At 39.4% G+C, this 19,451-nt stretch overlaps 1 long non-coding RNA gene across 5 annotated transcripts in view; it reads left to right on the top strand.

The window, feature by feature from the left end:
• The window catches only part of LOC112540065 (uncharacterized), a 32,124-nt gene that overhangs the window by 366 nt on the left and 12,307 nt on the right, over nucleotides 1-19,451 (top strand). For all 5 annotated transcript variants that reach the window (XR_015796644.1, XR_003084124.2, XR_003084123.2 and 2 more), the window contains exons 2-3: nucleotides 7,240-7,360; nucleotides 14,990-15,030. This is a non-coding gene — a long non-coding RNA (uncharacterized LOC112540065). The remainder of the gene's footprint in view (nucleotides 1-7,239; nucleotides 7,361-14,989; nucleotides 15,031-19,451) is intronic.

Genomic DNA, 19,451 nt, shown 5'->3' with positions numbered 1-19,451 from the left:
ACAAGGACATACTCGCATCCTTTTCACAATGATGTCATGATGCAGGCATCATCATTTTGACGTCATTGTGGCTTATTATGGATGCTGTTGCACCCAATCACAACTTTTTTAGTTTTCCCATTCTCTTGACCCATTCTTACATATATCTGTTTTGCAATTCAGTCCACTCATTCTCTGCATATGACCAAAACCTCTCAACATGTTCCTTTTGTACTGCTTACTGAATTTGGTGTTCAAACCACATTGATTCAACATCCACCCATTCATTCTTGACCCTATCTCTTCTTGTTTTACAATGCACCTTTCTTAAATATCCCATTCCCATTGCATTCAATTTTTTTTTTTTTGTATTTCTCCGGATATCCCCAACTCTCATTTCCATAGAACAAAGGGAGAGAGACACACCCTTATACACAGTCATTCTTGCTTCTTTTGACAGATACACATTCAATGCAACAGACCACACCCTATACTATAAATTGCAATTGTTCACTCAGTTTTCCCTATCATATATTGGTCTTGCTTTTATACATTAATTTTCAGATTCATCCTCTTCTTTGCATCATACAGGTAATTATTAGGCTCTTCGCCAACAACACAGCATTATTCGCACACAAGTACATGTACCTTCATGTTCCCAACAACACATCTCACAAGAATTCCTTATAGATTATTTAAAAATACATTAAACAACTCAGGGGAACATCACACATCCTTGTCTTAATGTTGAACCATTCATTGAGAATTCCATTTATCTCAAGTATGCTTTATTTCTATCAGATTAACAATCATATTGCATTCAGCAACCACATTTAAGCTCCATATTTGCATAAAACACTCCGGAATTCAAGTCTATTCACTTTACCATGCACTTTTGCTAAATTAGTCTACACTGAATAAACTTCCTTTCTCACATTCATGCATTTCTCAGTGATCTGCTGAAGAGCAAAAATATGACCTGCACTCTCCATGCCTAGCATAAAACCTCACTGCACTTTTCCAGTTTTGCTCATTGTCACCTCTTGCACCCTTTCAAATCAGTATTCTGCCAAATGCCTTTCCTTTTACTGAATAAAACAATCCCTCTGTATTTTTTGCATCTACTGTTCCTATCTTACAATTTGCATAGGGGAACAATAATGGCATTCTTCTAGTTGTCTTTACTCATACATTAAACAAGCTGCCGGCCACCCCGTAAGCAAACTCTATCCATGTTTTAATCATTTCTCAAGTTATCTACACCTCCAGCCTTACCATTTTTCAGCAGTCTTAACAACTTTTATTACCTCCTTTTCATCTTTTTTTCCTTGGACACAAACATTTGTAGCATTCAATATACCACTGTCATTCCCATACAAATCTCTAAAATACTCTTTCCAGCATTCCCTCATGTCAGTTTCATCTGAAACATTTTCTTATTTTTTAATTTTAATTTGCTCTTCATTTTCTCTACCCCTTTTAATATTCTGAGACTGTGGTTCTATTCATATGTCATGTAATAGCATAACAGCTGTATATATGCAATGGGCTAAGTTTGGTTAGTGTTAACGGAATGTTGTGGTTTGGTATGCTATGTGAACCCAGTCTGTTAGGCTATGGCGCAATCTGTTGTGTGAGCCTAGAATATTAATTATTTTGATAGGCAGGTTAAGTGCCTTGTGTGAATGCAACTAATTATTGGATTCTCACATGCTAAACCACAAACTTTTCAGTTCCATTTTAACCTTGTTTGTGAATCTCTATGTCAGTAAATCATAAGCAAGCTTTTAAAGCCCAATTCAATGCTTCTTTATGCTGGAGGGTTTTTTAATAGAAGTCTCTCAGAGGTGTAGCTACGTTAATTGGTTGTAACAACAATAACAAAAAAAAGTTAAAAATTAGCACATTCATAATGACAAAATCCATGCCCTCTCCAAAGTACCATGTCACACCCTATCGGCACCTTCTTAACTCAATTATTTTCCTGGGATCAGGTGGCTATTACAGCTTTGGCTTTAGATCCAAAGCACTGCACATCCCTATTTACTAAACATAATGAAAAAGTGGTAGTCTGCAACTGGCATGGCATAGGCTACAGCCCCAACCAAATCAACCTTTGGAATTATGACTTACCTTGGAAGTATGGCATAATTGAAAGGTGCAAAATATATAGTATTACATGTTAGGGCAATGATGGCGAACCTATGACATAGCACAACGTTCTGGGTGACATGTCAGCATTCACCAACTCTCAACAATAAATATTCTCCCTGTCTGAGTTACCAAAGAAACTGAGTTTGTTTTACTTATATTTCATTTTTGTAATTATTTGACATTTCTTTATATGATACATAGCACCACACGATTGGACTGTATTTTTTTAAAATAAATGAATGTGCAAAGAATTGTTTTGTTCAGTGGGGATGAGACACCAGCAGAGTCAAGTTAAGCATTTTCTGAATTTTTGACGTGCCAAGCCCAAAAGGTTCACCATCACTGGCTGACATGCTACATTTCAGAGAATATGTCTCATTTGATACAAAAGGACTTACTGTCAAATAGTCTTCAACTGATTAATTAGATTAGACCAGATCAAATGCAAAAAAGGAGGTATGGTATATCAGGAGGAAGCAGTACAAGGAGATCTAAGTAGAGGATTAGGCCAAAAATCCATTTAGTTGTTTCCTAGGGTGATCACAACTTGGAAATGATCAAAAGCCTTTCCTTGTTAATTTCTTCCTTTCCTTAGCAACTGATAAGCATTTAGATATATATGCTTCATAATGTATGTAATCTCATATATAGAGAACACCTAGAAAATAAATTCCATAATGAGATCTCTGTCTGTCTCTCCCACTCTCTCTCTCTCTCTGTATGTGTGTGTGTGTGTGTATGTATGTATGTATATATATATATATACACACACACACACACACACACACACACACACACATACTGTATATAAAATCTAAAATCTGATATAGATTTTAATAGAACCATATATCTATTTCTATCTCTTTATAGAATTTGTTCTCTGGATGTTCTGAAAATGAAATAATCTATCTCTATTCTACACAACATAAAACACAATAAGAGACATCCACACAGTATAATAAAATGCAGTGCAAGATGCAGACCTAAAACAAACCTTCCACATATATTTCACAATAGAAGTAATAAGAAACATGAAACTAGGTTTATGAGAAAAGACACTCCATAAAGAATGGAGGTTCTAGGCCTTGTAGAGCTTCATAGTTGAAAAACAGAAGTTTGAACCAGTCTGAAAACTAATTGAAAGCCAGAGTGAAAAAGGATTGGTGTAATATGATACTAACACCTGTTCCTATATAAGCAATTGTAGCCATGGTTTGTACTTGGCCTTCTTCAATCCTTGGCCATGCTGGCTGAATGATTATGGGAGTTAAGCCCAATACATGTGGAGGGCACCAATTTGAGGTATCTGAATTATTTCAAAGATAGTACCCGATCACAGCACTATGCAATAACAAATTAGTGATAACTGCTTAGGCCCCCAGAATAAGTTCCTTTCTCCTTCTACCAGATTTGAAATCTAGTGATTTGTGCATACACTAGAATTGGATTGAATAGAATTAAATGTACACTACATATGGAGGATTGAATTTCTCAGTGTTTCCATGTGTAAAACAGATAGAAAAACCATCACACTAAGCAAAAGGTCTTTTTCTCCTCAATATGCTAGGTGTTTGTTTGTTTTCTGCAGACTATCTGAGAAAGCAGCCTTCAGAAGTGACAACTGCCATGTTCAGTCTGAAGTAATGTGAAAGTATCTGTCAATCAACTCAGCATTCAGTTCACCCAATTTTAGTGTATATGTAAATTCTAATCTAAGCTAGCAGCCATCTGAGCAGCAAAAAAAATCAATACATGAAAGAAAACGTACTTTCCTGCCCTGAACTGATATTGAATGACCTTGATATTATAACAGAGGAGAAAAAGCAAATATTTTCCTTTGTCTACTTTCTATACTCTATACAGAAAGTTTGGGACTGCTGCTTTACCCAATATAATCTGATTTCTGAATCCTGACTGAGGTTACTGTTAGTTAGTTAGTTACAATAGTTAGTTTGTTGATTTATTTGTTTCAGCCAATGTGGTGCAGAGATTAAGGTGTTAACCAGGAGCAGGAAGACCCAGGTTCTAGTCCATCCTCAGCCATGGAAGTTCCTTGGATGACTTTGGACCAGTTACACTCTCTCAGTCCCAATCTACCTTCCAGAGTTGTTGTGGGGAAAAGAGGGAATAGGGAGCACTATGTACACTAGCCCCTAAACAAAAGCAGGTCATAAATATAATAAATGCATTTATAAATTTGATAGGCTGATGTAATAGTTTGCTCCTCCGTGACATCTTTTTTCATTCTTTTTGAAATGGGGCCAAAGTTGGGCACGTGCCAAGGCCCATATCTTGCCTCCCTCAATCTCTGGTTTTTCTTCTCCTTGTTGCTCCATTTAACTATTTTCTTCAACTTGGCCTCAGTCTTTCCCTTTGGAGGGTGGCTCTTTGGGCTATTGAGGGGAAAGAGGTGAAGAGAAGAGATGTGTCCCGTCTGAGATCATCCTGCTTAAGGCCTCCAGAACAGACATGAAAGAGGGCAGTCAGAATTTTAGGCAATACTCAAAATGCAGCTCTGTCAAAGACATCACAAATCACAAAGCTTCAATTGGTAAATAAGCAAATGGGAAGTACGTTCTGGGAAAAATATCTTGCTTGCAATATGGAATTTGTCTTTCAGATTTGGATAATCTGAGTGAATTTCTGTAAAGACAATGCTGAGCAATAGACTGTTTCTCACGTAAACCCCCAGATTATGAAAATGCTTCCTTTTTATTTCCCATTTCAAACACTTCCTTTTTTCTCCCCTTCGGGTTTGTATGTGCCCATGCTTGTGTAAAAAGTACAGGACTCAGTCATGGTGCCTAACTGGAAACTGAACTGGACTATGTTCCAGAAGAAGTCTGGAAGGTTATGGATTCAAATTTCTTTATGGTTGCATGATTACTGGGTTTGCACATTATGCTAAACCACAACGTCATTTCGTTCTTTTGGTTTAGCATACTGTGTGAGCCCAGCCAATTGTTGTTGATCTAACAAACCTTAAGCAAGCCAAGGCTTAGTATACATATATCTGAATCCAGCTACCATGTGCAGGATTTAGCATGTTAGAATTTGATCTGGGAGATGAGATTTTTTCAGTGCTCAGTCATGAAGCACTCTAAAAGTATGGACTGTTTCCTCTTCCAATCTAATACATCTTGACTTTTCTTTCTATATTCATGCCAGAACTTGTTTTTCAAGAATAAGGCACCTTTAGCAGATCCTGCCACAATATATTTAACGTCAACAATTCTGTTTTTCCTGTATCAGGCCTACACAGACGGTGTTCTCCTTATAAAGTTTAGAAGGAGGATGGACATTTTCATTTTATTATCTGATGCTTTTTTTGTAAGCCATCCAAAGCCATTGGAGTGCTAAAAATAAGCATAAATGTGATTAAGAAAACTGAAACAGTAGAGTGCTATAAATATTGGGTTTAAAGGATGTGGATGATCTGAATTCAAATCCACAGCCAGCTCTGAAATTCTAAGGGTGGCCTTGGGAAGATCACACTCATTCATTCATATCTACTGTGTAACGTCATTAGGAAGTGAAGGTTGTAATCCTTCCTATACCCTCTTAGCTGGAAAGTTAAGACTATACATTTACTGAGGGGAAAAATTTACTGCTTTTTAGAAGAATATCAGTACATTGGGCAGTTTTCACAAACATTTAATAGCTCAGATAATGCTGAATTGTCCCTCATCAGAGATTCACCCATTATGACCAACAGAGGGGGTTAGTAGAAGATAGCAACATTTAGAGGTCAAACAGTTCCTGTATCTTAGTGGCCTCCGCCACTGAATAGCTATTTATGGGATTAACACTTCCCAAATATGGTGATGAACACTAGCTTAGGTTGTTTTAAAAGCCATTGGATAAATTAATAAACCTGTCTATCAATTAGTATTAGCAGTTAACAAAGTGGACCCTCCAAGTGGAGAGGTAGGGACACAGCTATGCAGAAAGGTTACTGCTTTATAATTTAGGGGACTACTAAAAGCATAAAAAGATATTTTGTGTGGGAAATAGGAAGATTTGATGGATTGCTCAACTCTTGCAGAATTCTTAATTTTTCACACAAAGGGTGTAACAATATGTTACAGGCATCTGTCTGATAGTGTCTGTGTGGCATTACTGGAAATGTGTTGAAAATAATTTCCGTCCCTCTCTACGCTATTGTGAATGTCCTGTCAATTTCAAATTGCTAATTATCTCTGGGTTTCCCCTTTGCCCCTCATTTCTTTCCTTTTTCCCCTTTCAAAAACAATGTGACAATCCTCTCCCACACTCAAGCACGTGTTCTGTGCAGCCAAAAAAAAAAAAGACTGTCACTCAATAACAATCCCCCAAATATTACCCTTCCCCCCTTTCACTGTCTGGAAGTGTGTGTATGTGTGTGTGTGTGTGTCTATGTGTGTGGTTTGCTACACACTGTTAGCAAAGCACTCTGATCAAGTCAGGTCATCACCACAGGCTTTAATGTGGCTAAGTCACATTTACCCAACACATTCTCACCAATTACCAAGCAATTTAACAGTTTCCTCCAACAGCCTAAAGGAACTGTGGTTTAGGGAGGAGGCTATGAATTAAACTAGAAATGCATTAATCCTGGCACTTTCAAAGCTCTACGTAGGGCCAGACAAAATCATTATGTTGCATGGGCACCTAGGTAAGAAACAAGATGGCACCCTTCCCCATTCCTTGTTCAAGAGCCAACTGTACTGACAGTTTAATATGATTTTTACACAGGCAATTGGATAGTGTCCTTCAGCATACCTGCTGGGGAACAAGTAGAATCGAGGTTAGGGTTATGTCTCACACGCACACATATTGAACGCTGATAGTTTTAATTGTTTTTCAGCCATCTTGGGACCCTTTGGAAGATTCAACAGCAAATTCTGTTTTCAATAAATGAATAAAATTGCCCCCACTGCATTCTCCTGGAAATTAATTTTTAAATATGTCCAACCCAAACATCTAACATTTAATTCATATATTCAATTTTGTCACTTTTGCATAATTAATATGGAAGTGATTTTTAGCCATTTATTTATTTCATGTTTCTTACAACATTAAGAATCATTACCTTGCTATTCTTATTTTGGTGTCTTCTCTTGTTAGATTGTAAATTGGATGGCCAGGATTCCATCTCTTTCGGATGTGTAAACTGCTCTGGGACCCTAAAAGTCTATCGGTAGACTCCATACATAAATGGATGGTTCCTTTCCAGCAATCCCACAAAGTAAGTTGAGCTAAAGGACTGTGATGGATGGCATGAGCAGGGAAGATTCTGGAATGGAGCTTCAAGGTTGTCAGGAGGGGGGAGAGACATTCTAGGGCAAGCACCTCCTCAGCCCGCAACAAGACTGTGGGAAAACGAAGAGGATGAGGCTGGCTCCTCCCTAGAGCCTCGCGGAATATATTCTATAGTAGCTGTAGATAAGTTTAGTCTGGCGAGATTCTGTCTATTAGGTACAAGCTAATAAAGTATCTGAACAGTACTGGATGACCTTGTTGTAGTTCTTGGGCTGAACCTGACAAAGATTGTAATTCAGCCACTTCCATCCAATGACTCTTCAGGACTGAACTAGAGCTTGAAGCAATGTGCATGACCTACACTGGTCCAAATAACCCTAAAACTGTATCAGACCATTCTAGTTCATCACAAGAGGTTAGTATGGCATGAGCTCTTCCAAGTGGGGATAGTCTTCCAAGTGGGGAATTGCTACATCTTCCATAGAGGAAAATGGGTGGATTGGATCCAAATTCAATCCATATTTAATTGGATCCAAATTTTAAACAAATGTGAAATTTAAGCATGCTCTTAGAAAAGTGTGAACCATATTCTAGTATAGTTGGGTCCCTAAAAGACCAGAATGAACTTAAAAATAAGTGGCAGAACCAAACCCTGATCTTTCTTTATTGCAGATTTTTTTTTTTTGGAATAGCATAAAGGCAAAGAGGCTCTTGAGTCAGTTGGTCACCTGATGACCATCCATGCAGCAGATGTGCCCTTGCCCCTCTGGCCCCACTTAGCTTTTCTTGAGATCAACCAGTATTGGCCAGTACTGCACCAGCTTCAGGACACCCTGAATCAACTGCTTAGGTGAATGGCTCATTTATCACTGTGCCTAATGGTTGCTGCATTCCTGTTGCATATTTATTTATTCACTTACTCAGTTCATATATACAGGTGAAACTCGAAAAATTAGAATATCGTGCAAATGTTCATTTATGTCAGTACGGCAACTCAAAAGCTGAAACCAATATATCAGATAGACGCATTACGTGCAAAGCGAGATATGTCAAGCCTTACTTTGGTATAATTGTGATGGTTATGGCATACAGCTTATGAAAACCCCAAATTCACAATCTCAGAAAATTAGAATATTACATGACATCAATAACACAAGGATTGGAAATAGAACAATATCAGACCTCTGCAAAGTATAAGCATGCATATGTACTCAGTACTTGGTCTGGGCCCCTTTTGCAGCAATGACTGCCGCAGTGCGGCATGGCATGGATGCTATCAGCCTGTGGCACTGCTGAGGTGTTATGGAAGACCAGGATGCTTCAATAGCGGCCTTCAGCTCTGCTGCATTGTTCGGTCTCATGTCCCTCGTCTTTCTCTTGGCAATGCCCCATAGATTCTCTATGGGGTTCAGGTCAGGCGAGTTTGCTGGCCAATCAAGCACAGTAATCCCATGGTCACTGAACCAGGTTTTGGTACTTTTGGCAGTGTGGGCAGGCGCCAAGTCCTGCTGGAAAATGAAGTCAGCATCCCCATAAAGCTCGTCTGCGGAAGGAAGCATGAAGTGCTCCAAAATCTCCTGGTAGACGGCTGCGTTGACCCTGGACTTAATGAAGCACAGTGGACCAACACCAGCAGATGACATGGCTCCCCAAATCAACACAGACTGTGGAAACTTCACACTGGACTTCAAGCATCGTGCATTGTGTGCCTCTCCATTCTTCCTCCAGACTCTGGGTCCTTGGTTCCCAAATGAGATGCAAAAGTTGCTCTCATCAGAAAAGAGGACCTTGGACCACTGGGCAACAGACCAGTTCTTTTTTTCTGTAGCCCAGGTAAGACGCTTCTGACGTTGTTTGTTGTTCAGGAGCGGCTTGACAAGAGGAATATGACATTTGAAGCCCATGTCCAGGATCCATCTGTGTGTGGTGGCTCTTGATGCACTGACTCCAGCCTCAGTCCACTCCTTGTGAAAGTCCCCAACACTTCTGAATGGCCTTTTCCGGGCAATCCTCTCCAGGCTGCGGTCATCCCTGCTGCTTGTGCACCTTTTTTTACCACACTTTTCCCTCCCACACAACCTTCTATTGACGTGCTTTGATACAGCACTTTGGGAACATCCAACTTTTTTGCAATTACCTTTTGGGGCTTTCCCTCCTTATGGAGGGTGTCAGTGATGGTTTTCTGCACAACTGCCAGGTCAGCAGTCTTTCCCACGCTTGTGATTCCTACTGAACCAGCCTGAGAGACCATTAAAGGCTCAGGAACCCTTTGCAGGTGTTATGGATTCATTAGCTGATTAGAGTGGGACGCTTTGAGCCTAGAATATTGAACCTTTTCACACTATTCTAATTTTCTGAGATTGTGAATTTGGGGTTTTCATAAGCTGTACGCCATAACCATCACAATTATACCAAAGTAAGGCTTGACATATCTCGCTTTGCATGTAATGCATCTATCTCATATATTGGTTTCACCTTTTGAGTTGCCGTACTGACATAAATGAACATTTGCACGATATTCTAATTTTTCGAGTTTCACCTGTAATAATAGTAATAATAACAATAATAAAGTAATAAGAAGAGCGTTATTTGTCCAAACAATCAAGGCTTCTCATGTTCAAGATTGGAAATGTTGGTCTTTGTGCCATTGATTGTCATTCTTTCCCAATCCCAGGTTGCAGGTTAGAAGAGTGAATTACACTTCCAAGTTTAATTTCCTGGTGAAGAAGGGAATGTTCTTTAGATAGATATCCAACCATGTATCCTTTAGATATTTCAGGTTGCAGTTTCCATCACCCCAGGCATTATGACCAACAGCTAGGCTGACTAAAGCTCATGGGAGCAGTAGCCCACAACATCTGGAAGGGTATCAGGTCAGGAATTGTGCCTCAAAGTAGCAAGCCTTGGGAACACTGTCCAGCATGCCATGCTAACAGTTCACCCAATCTCTGGAGAAACAAAATCCTTTGTAAAAAAAGGATTGGCAATATCATGCTTACAAAAGATCGGTTTGTTATTGAAGAAGGATTAAAATATGATCAGAGAATAGAAAGTCCCTCAGACTTGCATTTCTCAACAGTCTTCCTTTTGTTTGGCATTTCGCCCTTCAGCCACCTACACACTTATCACCCTTGACCTGTTATCAAGCCTCCAAGAGATCCTAATCTATTGTGCTCTTTTATACTTAAAATCCCTTTGTACTTCCTTGAGCTCACACTATGAACAGTTCAGGCTTTTACATCATATTTCTCTTGTTTAGTTTTGTCCTGGCCAAACATTTAAAACAATTGGATGATAATATTAGTAGACTAGTCACTAGGGGTAGCATATTGGATGATTTTAGAAAGCATATGTTAGGAATGGCTTCTTCCCATATGGGCCTGCTGAAGAATTTTGCTCTGCTTTGGAGGTCCTTCTTTATGCCTGGAAAGCTAGATTTCTTCAGATCTCAGGCTTAATCAGGATTGAACAGTATACTTCTATGTAGTGCTTGATTCTTCCCACTTGGCACTTTCTGTTAACAGCAGTAGCTAAGCAAGCCTTGGTAATGCCTACTGTGGTTAGTTTAGCATTATTTGTGGGCTGGGAATTTGGATCTGTTCTTGGCTTCTAACTTTGGTCTTTTCTAAGATGGACAAGCCATGGATCCATTGGGAAGTAATGCTAAGCTAGGAGTAGGGAATCTAAAGCTTGCAGATTGTATATAGATACTATGGCATCTGTACCCAGCTTCCTGTCAAGGTATTTTCCATATGGAACAAAGGAAAAAGTGATCATTCCTCTGTGTCATGCAAAGGAGTCTATTTCCATGCAGGGTGACTCTTCTTTCCCATATTTTCCTAAGACAGACTGTGATTTATTCTATTTATTGTTTTCCAATTCTGAGCTATGCATATACTTACCCTGCTAGGAGACTAAGTGTTAAGTGTAGGTCTTTTGTCCTATTTTCCCCTTAGATAACTTAGTAAGACCCCCATCAAAGCATATCTAAATCTCAGTTCTTGCAAATCTGCAAGGTTTAATTCTTCAAGCCAGAGCCTTTTTTTTTTTTAACTAATGACTAAATAGGTATCCTACTGACTAGCTACAACTAATCTTCTGAGTCATCCTTCTGAATCTTTGCTTCTTACTTCCCACTTCCACTTCCATGGTTCCTGCTCTGCACTGGCCTTCAAACCCACTAGTAAACTGCTGAGGGCAGTGCATTTTCAAGTTACACTGAAAATTATATAACCTAGGTAGGAAGCATAACAACTGGAGACCCACAGATCACAGAAATCTGTGCCAAAGAATACTGATTTTCTCTGACCTGGAAAGACCTTAAGTCATTTATATTAGACCTGGAGTTTTCCTGAACAACAATGACATTTACCTTGTTTGGTTTCTTAGCCTGTGATTCTTGCATTCCAGCTCCTGGCTCATTCCAAAAGAGGGATGTGCCTAGAATAGTTTTCAGTAGTATTGATGTCTTCCAGATGTGTTGTGCTACATGTTGCTGAAATTAGAAGTTGAGCAAGTCTTACACAGATCAATAGACTTGGAGCTATCCATTCAACCAAAATCCAGCACTTCTAGCTCCAAGTTTGGATCCCATTATAACCCACTAAATCCCATTCATGTGTCACCAAATCCAGGGAGCCTCAGTGGCTTCTACTGATGAGATCTATTGCCCCTTTTGGAGTTTAGGAATTTCAATAGGGCCATTGACACTGACTTTGTTCAAGGCCATATAGTGGATTGAAATAATGGTTTGGAAAGTCCCTGCTTGTAGAGCTGGACAAGGAAGAGGTAGGGATGTGGGGGATCCCCTGCTTGAGAAAGTACAGTACTTAGGAAAGTAGGAGAGGATTAACAGATAGAATACAAGATGAATTAATAGGCATTGAGAGTTGTTTTTCAGCAGATAAGCTGCCAGGGGAAGTAAAGCAATGTGCTTACCTTCACTGCAGGTGTTTAAGCAAAACCTAGACAACTATCTGTCAAGAATGCTATAACACTATTCTGTATTTTAGAACCCACTTTAAGCAAACAGGTTGTAATCAATAGTCTCCAAGGGCCCTTGCAACTGCAAGGTTACTTTTTAATTCATATGGATTTTTAACAGTACAAGTGGTCCTTGGTTAACAACTGCCCTGTTTAGCAACTGTTCAAATTTACAATAGTGCTGAAAAAGTAGCTTTACAATCAGTCCTCGAACTTACAGCCATCACAGCATCCCCACGGTCATGTGATCACCACTGGGGCATTTCACAGCCAGCATCCAACAAGCAGAGTCAATGGAGAAGCGAGCAGTAAAATCGCAAGTCGCAGTCACATGATGTCGCGCTTAACTACCATGGGTGATTCACTTAATGACCGCAGCAGAACTGATGTTGTAAGTTGGGCACGGTCACATGACGCTTTACTTAACAACCATGTCGCTTAGCAATGGAGTTTCCGCTCCCAACTGCGATCATTAAGTGAGGACTACCTGTAGAGGAATTACTTTTTTGGCCATATTGAGAATATGGAATAGATATAAACCCAGGTTGTGCCCCAAAACACCTTTGTGGCTCTCAGCACAAGAAGCATTTTATAGTCAAGAAATAATAAGTAAACACAAATGTTAACTTATTGTGAGATACTAGAATGTTGTCAAGGGGCATGTAAAATAAAATCAAGAGAAGATCTGGTGGCAGTGGGATATACTTATCAATGGTTTTCTTATTTACAATTATTAGAAAGATTTAAAGTAGACAAAACAATTTATGGTTTAGAATAATCTAAAACTGAGTTTTCAATAGAATTTGGTACAAATGATGAACATGTAATTGCTAAAATGTATAAACTTTTTACTGAAATTTAAATCAGAAGAAGAAGTGAAAGAATGTATGATGGTGGGCTAAAAAAATTGGGTATAATATACAAATGGAACAATGGGAAAACATGTGGTTGAAAGGATTGAAATTTACATTATGTTATAATCTTAAAGAGAATTTTTATAAAATGATGTATCATTGGTATAAGTCACCAGAGAAATTGTCTAGAATGTATAAAGAACTTCAAATTAATGTTGGAAATGTGAACAACAAGAAGTGACATTTTATCATGTTTGGTGAAGGTGTAAAAAAGCCAGAAAGTTTTGGATTCAAATACATACACTTATTCAGAGGATTTTAAAGATTAATGTATAATTGAAACTGGAGGCTTTTTGGGGGGGACTGATGGACAAACAGTTGGAAAGAAGTCATGGAACTTTGTTTTTATACATGATAACTGCAGCAAGATTATTGTATGCACAAAGATGGAAAGATTTGGTACTACTCACAATGGAGGAATGGTTGGTGAAGATGATGCCAAGATGGCCAAATTGACTTCTTTGATCAGAGAAAAGACAATATCTATGTTTATTGTTGACTGGAAACCTCTTATAAACGTTTTGTGTGAAACGATTAAAAAGGAATTTATGATTATGGTTCTGATGATTAGACAGGATAGATTTTTTTAGAGTTATTTTGCAAGAGGTAAATTTATAGTTGTACTTATAACTGCTGTAAAGAAAATTGGAAACTATTTCTTTGTATCCTTTTTTTATCTTTGCTTTTGCACTTTTAGCTCTTTCTTTGATTTCTTCTTTCTTCTTTCTATTAGTTTGTTAGTTTTTATCTTTTCTCTCTCTCTCTCTTTTTTGACCAGTCAAAATTCCATAAATAAGCAACATATTTTTTATTGTAATACAACCAAAAACATGTAAGCAACTATTTTCTCTTCCCCTACCTGTTTTAATAAAGCTCTTATCCTATTGTTACATATTTTTCCTGCTAGGCCACTATGGTTACCTACATTTTTTTGACATACCCATACAGATTAGCTTGGATCTCACTTATCCCATCATGTCTGCCTATCCCAGCTAATCTGTATGGGTATGTTAAAAAATGTAGGTAACCATCATGGTCCAGCAGGAAAAATACATAAAAATATGTGGCTACAACTCCAGTCACCAGAGGTAGTAGAACTAGAGTGACGAAAGTTGTAGTCAAATGCATCTAGATAGTGGGGAAGGCTGTGTTAGGGTCTCACAGCCTTCCTCACTATCTAGATGTATTTGACTGCAACTTTCATCACTCTAGCTGTATTAGCTCTGGATAACTGTAGCCACAGATGTGAAGTTAAAAGAGTGCTCTGCTGTAACATTTGCAGTGCAGTCCAGTTGATTTGCAGTGTAGTTCCCTGCACACTCAAAACAGCTTGCTCCATGGATGCTTCCAACCAGAGTGTTCTGAGCACCAACATTTGGAAGATGCCATATCACTATTCCACTTTTCCCACTTTAAGGCTTTCCCCAGTTTAAAAGAAAAAAAATAGAAGTTTTGGGGAAACAGGAGAATTCCAAATGAAAGGTGATGTCATCTGACTCCCAGAGTGTAAAATATTTGTAAATGGCTGAGGTAGAGTGATTGCACAATAAAAATCTCACCAGGAAAATATTCCAAGTTAAGCATGAACAGATTTGCAAATGTAGAAGGAAGTTCTTGAGTGGGTGTTTGTTTTTGTTGTCACAAGGAAAAATAGTAGATGAGGGCTAACCCTTAAGATAAAATGTTCCATAATTTTCATGTTGTTTCTCTCTCCTCAGCCTTTGGAACAATTGCAGCTTTCTGTTAGCTACGGATGGAGGTGAGTTCAGTTGGCTGCGTGACAAAGACATGGGCTTTCCCTAACTAGATTTATATTATGCCGTTCTTCCTAGTCAAGCAAACCCTTTTTTCTAATAGATCTCAGTCATCTGCAAATATCTACCTGTTTTGCCAGCCCTTGGACCAGGTCTTTCTTTTGACTCCCACATATCACACACCTTTCCTCCTAGCAGGGTTTTTTGGTTGGTTTCTTTCTCCTTGTTTTCTCTGTGTTCATAGCATCTTCCTCTATAACCTGTCTAATCTAAAGGAAAGTTGTTTTTCTTAACCCATGAGTAGGAAATTGAGGACTATGAAATCTGTTTCATTTTTCACAAGGTCTCTGAAATCTACTAACTGAAGCCAGGTGCAAAAATAGAAAGGTAGGATGGTGGGCATTGGATTGCAGAACAAAGTGCTGCTCCTCTTCTGAAATTCGTTTTTCAGTACTGTATTAGAGAGCTCATGCACAAATCAACTCTCTTTTTTTTCTTCCCCAAACTTTTTAAATTTCAGCATGATTGCTAAAATGATCAGGGTCAAAATCTCTTGCTGCTTACTACAAATATGACTCAGTTAATTATAAGCCAGTAGTTTCCAGTCTACCTCCTATTCACTCCTTCTATATAACATCCAGGAATTTGGCCAGTGGTTTCTTAAGACAGTGTCTGGCTTCCTCTCCCACTGTGACTATTAAATTGGTAGGACAAAATATAATTTGTAATGAAGGCACATCTGTGCTCAAAATTAATTCAAGCTTTGACTAGAACAAGGTTGTGTGTGAAGATTCCCTTTGCAATACCCATCAGATTCCTCACCTTAACTGACCTAACAGTTAAGGACCTGATATTCTGTAATATAAAGCACCAACCTCTAGCAGGAATCATCTTCAGTTACAAGAATGACTCTAAGCCTCACATACTCCCCGTAAGAATTCTTAGAAAATAAAAATGGCAGGTGGCTGCAACCCATTTGAAAGAGTAAGTTTCCAGCCCCAACTGAAAGAGCTGGTTATACTCTATAAAGTCCTGTAAGGCATGGTGCCTGGTACTGCCTTACTAAGTGGGATTCTGCCTGTCTGGTGTGGATATCTAGAGAGGGTCTGCTGAAGGTCCTGTTTCATGTGAAGTAAGAGGGCTGATGGTGGACCAGAAGGTACATACTTCCAGCTGTAGCCCTGTATTGTGGAATACATTGCCCCTGGAGGTATACTTGCCCCCCTACTCTTCTGATGTTTTGGAAAGCACCTAAACCCATTCCATCCAATGTTGTAATGCTCTTTTAATGTGGGTGGAAATTAATTAGGATCCAGTTCTGTTTTGTATTCTGCCCAGAGTCTGTGTATTGGGGTGGGATCTCAATATTGTCAAATATATAAATAAACGAACGGAATAATGAGGACTGTGAAATCTGTTTCATTTTTCACAAGATCTCTGAAATCTACTAACTAAAGCCAGGTGCAAAAATAGAGGACATCAATAGAAGAGAATATGTGTAGCTCATGGCTGAACTGTGGAGTCCTTGGTGCTCTCTCAGCTTGGTTGTTTGCTTGCAGACGTTTCATTACCCGACTAGGTAACATCAGCAGTGCTGGAGAGCGTGGAGTTGGCTGTAGAGGACATCAGCTTAGGAAAACCTATCACAGATTGTTGCTCTTCCCACACTATTGTCCCCATTCTTTACCATCCCCAGGCTATTTTTGTATAGTCTTACTTTATCTTATTTTTCTACCCCCTGAGGGTAACTCTTCATGCATCTGATAACTGAATCAACACTTAGGCCACAATAAGTCTGTTAGTTGTAAAGGTATCAGGAAGCTCTCTTAGTTAACATCACAAAGCTGGAAAGATTGGCTTATCATCCGTTGTTGCTCTGAATGACCTCTTTGTCATTCAGGTTTACTGAACATGGCCACCAATGTCTACGCCTGCAGTTTATCCCATTTTTTCCCCCTCATTCTGCCTACTTGTTTTCTGAAGTGGAAGAAGTAGATAGTTGCACTTCATTCCCACAAGTTAGTCATTTATTTTCTGTATTTAAGTAGTAACATACAGAAAAGTACAGCATCACAGAAAAAAAAAAAGATAAATAGCAGTTATACAGTGAAACAAATCCACCCCCGGATATGTTATGGTGATTAAAATAAACTAGCCAAAGAGCTAATTGACAGGAAAAAGAAAGAAAAGATCCATATAATATATATTGGTATCAATGTAAAATTATTTCAATCCTTAAGCTTATCATCAAATCTGGATCATCTAGAAACCTACTGTTTCATCTTCTCATTTTTAAAACAGGTTTTTCAAAAATAGATTCCCACAAGTTCATTGGTTGAAAGGTTTGCCAGCCCACAGCAAGATGAGAAATAGGAAAGTGGATGTGGGTAGTTTTTTTGGTAGGTTTTGAGTGTTAGTTAATACAATCATCTTTCCGCTTTCACTGAAACCAGCATGAGAGGATTAACTCTCCCAACTCCAGGCCTACTATAATTATAAGACCTGTTTGAACCAAAATTGAGGGTTTAGGTTCAGGGAGACCGAGCGGTTCCTTGGACATATCTCAGAAATAACATTTTACTTTATTCCATCTAAAGGCTGTCACCATAGTGGCACTTCTTATCATAGCAAGTTTCCTGGTACAAGATCGAGATAACTGTAGCAGTGGCCAGCCCGTTTTGAAGATTTTGGAAGACCCAGAAATAGCAGATTAACTTGAATGTGTCCCTGTCAACACAGAGCATCCTATGTCAACGTACTTCATTTTCTTCATTGCTTTTTATCCACCGAATGCTTGGGGAAATCTTGGAAAAGATAATCAAGCAGTGGGTTTGCAAGCACTTAGAAAGGAACAAGGTGATTACTAGAAGCCAGCATGGTTTGTTCGAAATAGGTCATGCCAGACAATTATTTGTATTAATTTTTTTTTGAAAAATGCGTGAGAGGTGTGGCACAAGGAGGGAGCACGAGGGCGCATGACAGTGCAAAGGGGTGTGCAAGAGGCACCGCACAGATCAGGGAGGGGATGGGGGGGTGCGAGAGGTGCCGCGTGGGTTGGGGAGGGTGTGTGAGGGTTCAGCACAGGTCAGGGTGGGTGCATGGTGGTGCGTGAGTGGCTAGTGTGGCATGAGCCCAGAGAGGCTGGGGGAGGGTGCGCGTGTGCGGGAGACTTACCCCAGCAACCTGTGATCTTCCCTGCCGGCTTCCCCTTTGACTTTATGGGGAAGCCAGCACGGAAGGTTGCAAATGGCAATCCTTTGATCATGGGGTGCTTGGCAACCAGTGGTAAGTGTGAACAGGTTGCCAAGTACCCAGATTGCAATCACATGACCGTGAGGGTGCTGGGACAGCTGGAACTCCAAGGACCAGTCATAAACACTATTCATTCAGTGCTGTTGTAACTTCGAACAGTTGCTGAATAACTGGTCATAAATTGAGGAGTAACTGTATACAGCTGTTCTCATTGGTGAGAAAGGTAAGGTTTTGCCCTTAAGTAGGAAATATCAAATGCATAGGTGCAAGATAGGCAATACCTGGTTCAGCACTAGTACTTGTGAGCATGGGATCAGGGCATCCTTGTAGATTGCATATTAGCCATCAGCCAGCAGTGTGCTGTAGTTGCCAGAAGAGCCAGTACAATCTTGGGCTGCATCAACAGAAGTACAGTGTCACTGGAAGCATTAATTCCATTCTATACTGCACTGGTCAGACCTCACCTGAAATACTGGGTCCCTTTGGGTTGCACCAGTACAAGAAGGATGCCGTGGAATGGCAAGAGTGCAGAGAACAGCGACAAAGATAGTGAGAGGCTTGGAGGCTAAAACCTAGGAAGAGTGGTGAAAAGAATTGGGTATTGTTTAGCTTAAAGAAGAGAAAGCTAAGGAGACACACGATAGCAGTTTTTCAATACTTGAAGGACATCACAGGGAAGAGGATGTGGATTTATTCACCATAGTGCTCAAGGACTGATCAAGAAACAATGCATGGAAGATTTATGGAGGGAAAGTCAAACCTAAAATAAGGAAGAATGTTGTGACTGTGAAGGCTGTTAAGCAGTGAAACCATCTGCCTCCTGGAGTTATGGGTTTCCCAACACTGGAAATTTTCAAGCAAAGGTTGAGCAGCAATTTGACTGGGATAGTCTGAGGATTCCTGCCCTGGGCCGAGGGTTGGACTAGAAGACTCCCTTCCAATCTTACGATTTATATTCTGTGACAAGTACAATGGTTCAGTAAATGGAAACACTGAAATACCTTTTGGGAATCTATTTTAATGGATTAGTTTTACTGTCTCAGATGAAAAATATTAATCAATCTGATCGTTTTGAACACTGAGCTGTACTTTGGATGGAGCTTCCTCTCTCAAAATCCATATGGCCCCAAGCCTGTTGGCTTTTAGGAAGGCAGTTAAGACTTTCTAATTGATT

The sequence above is a fragment of the Python bivittatus genome, unplaced genomic scaffold, assembly GCF_059951505.1.
Source record: "Python bivittatus isolate LINGU-HERP-01145 unplaced genomic scaffold, Pbiv_v1 ctg000410_np1212, whole genome shotgun sequence".
Lineage (NCBI taxonomy): Eukaryota > Metazoa > Chordata > Lepidosauria > Squamata > Pythonidae > Python > Python bivittatus.
The sequence above is the reverse complement of the archived record's forward strand: the minus strand, read 5'-3'. Positions and strand labels throughout refer to the sequence as shown.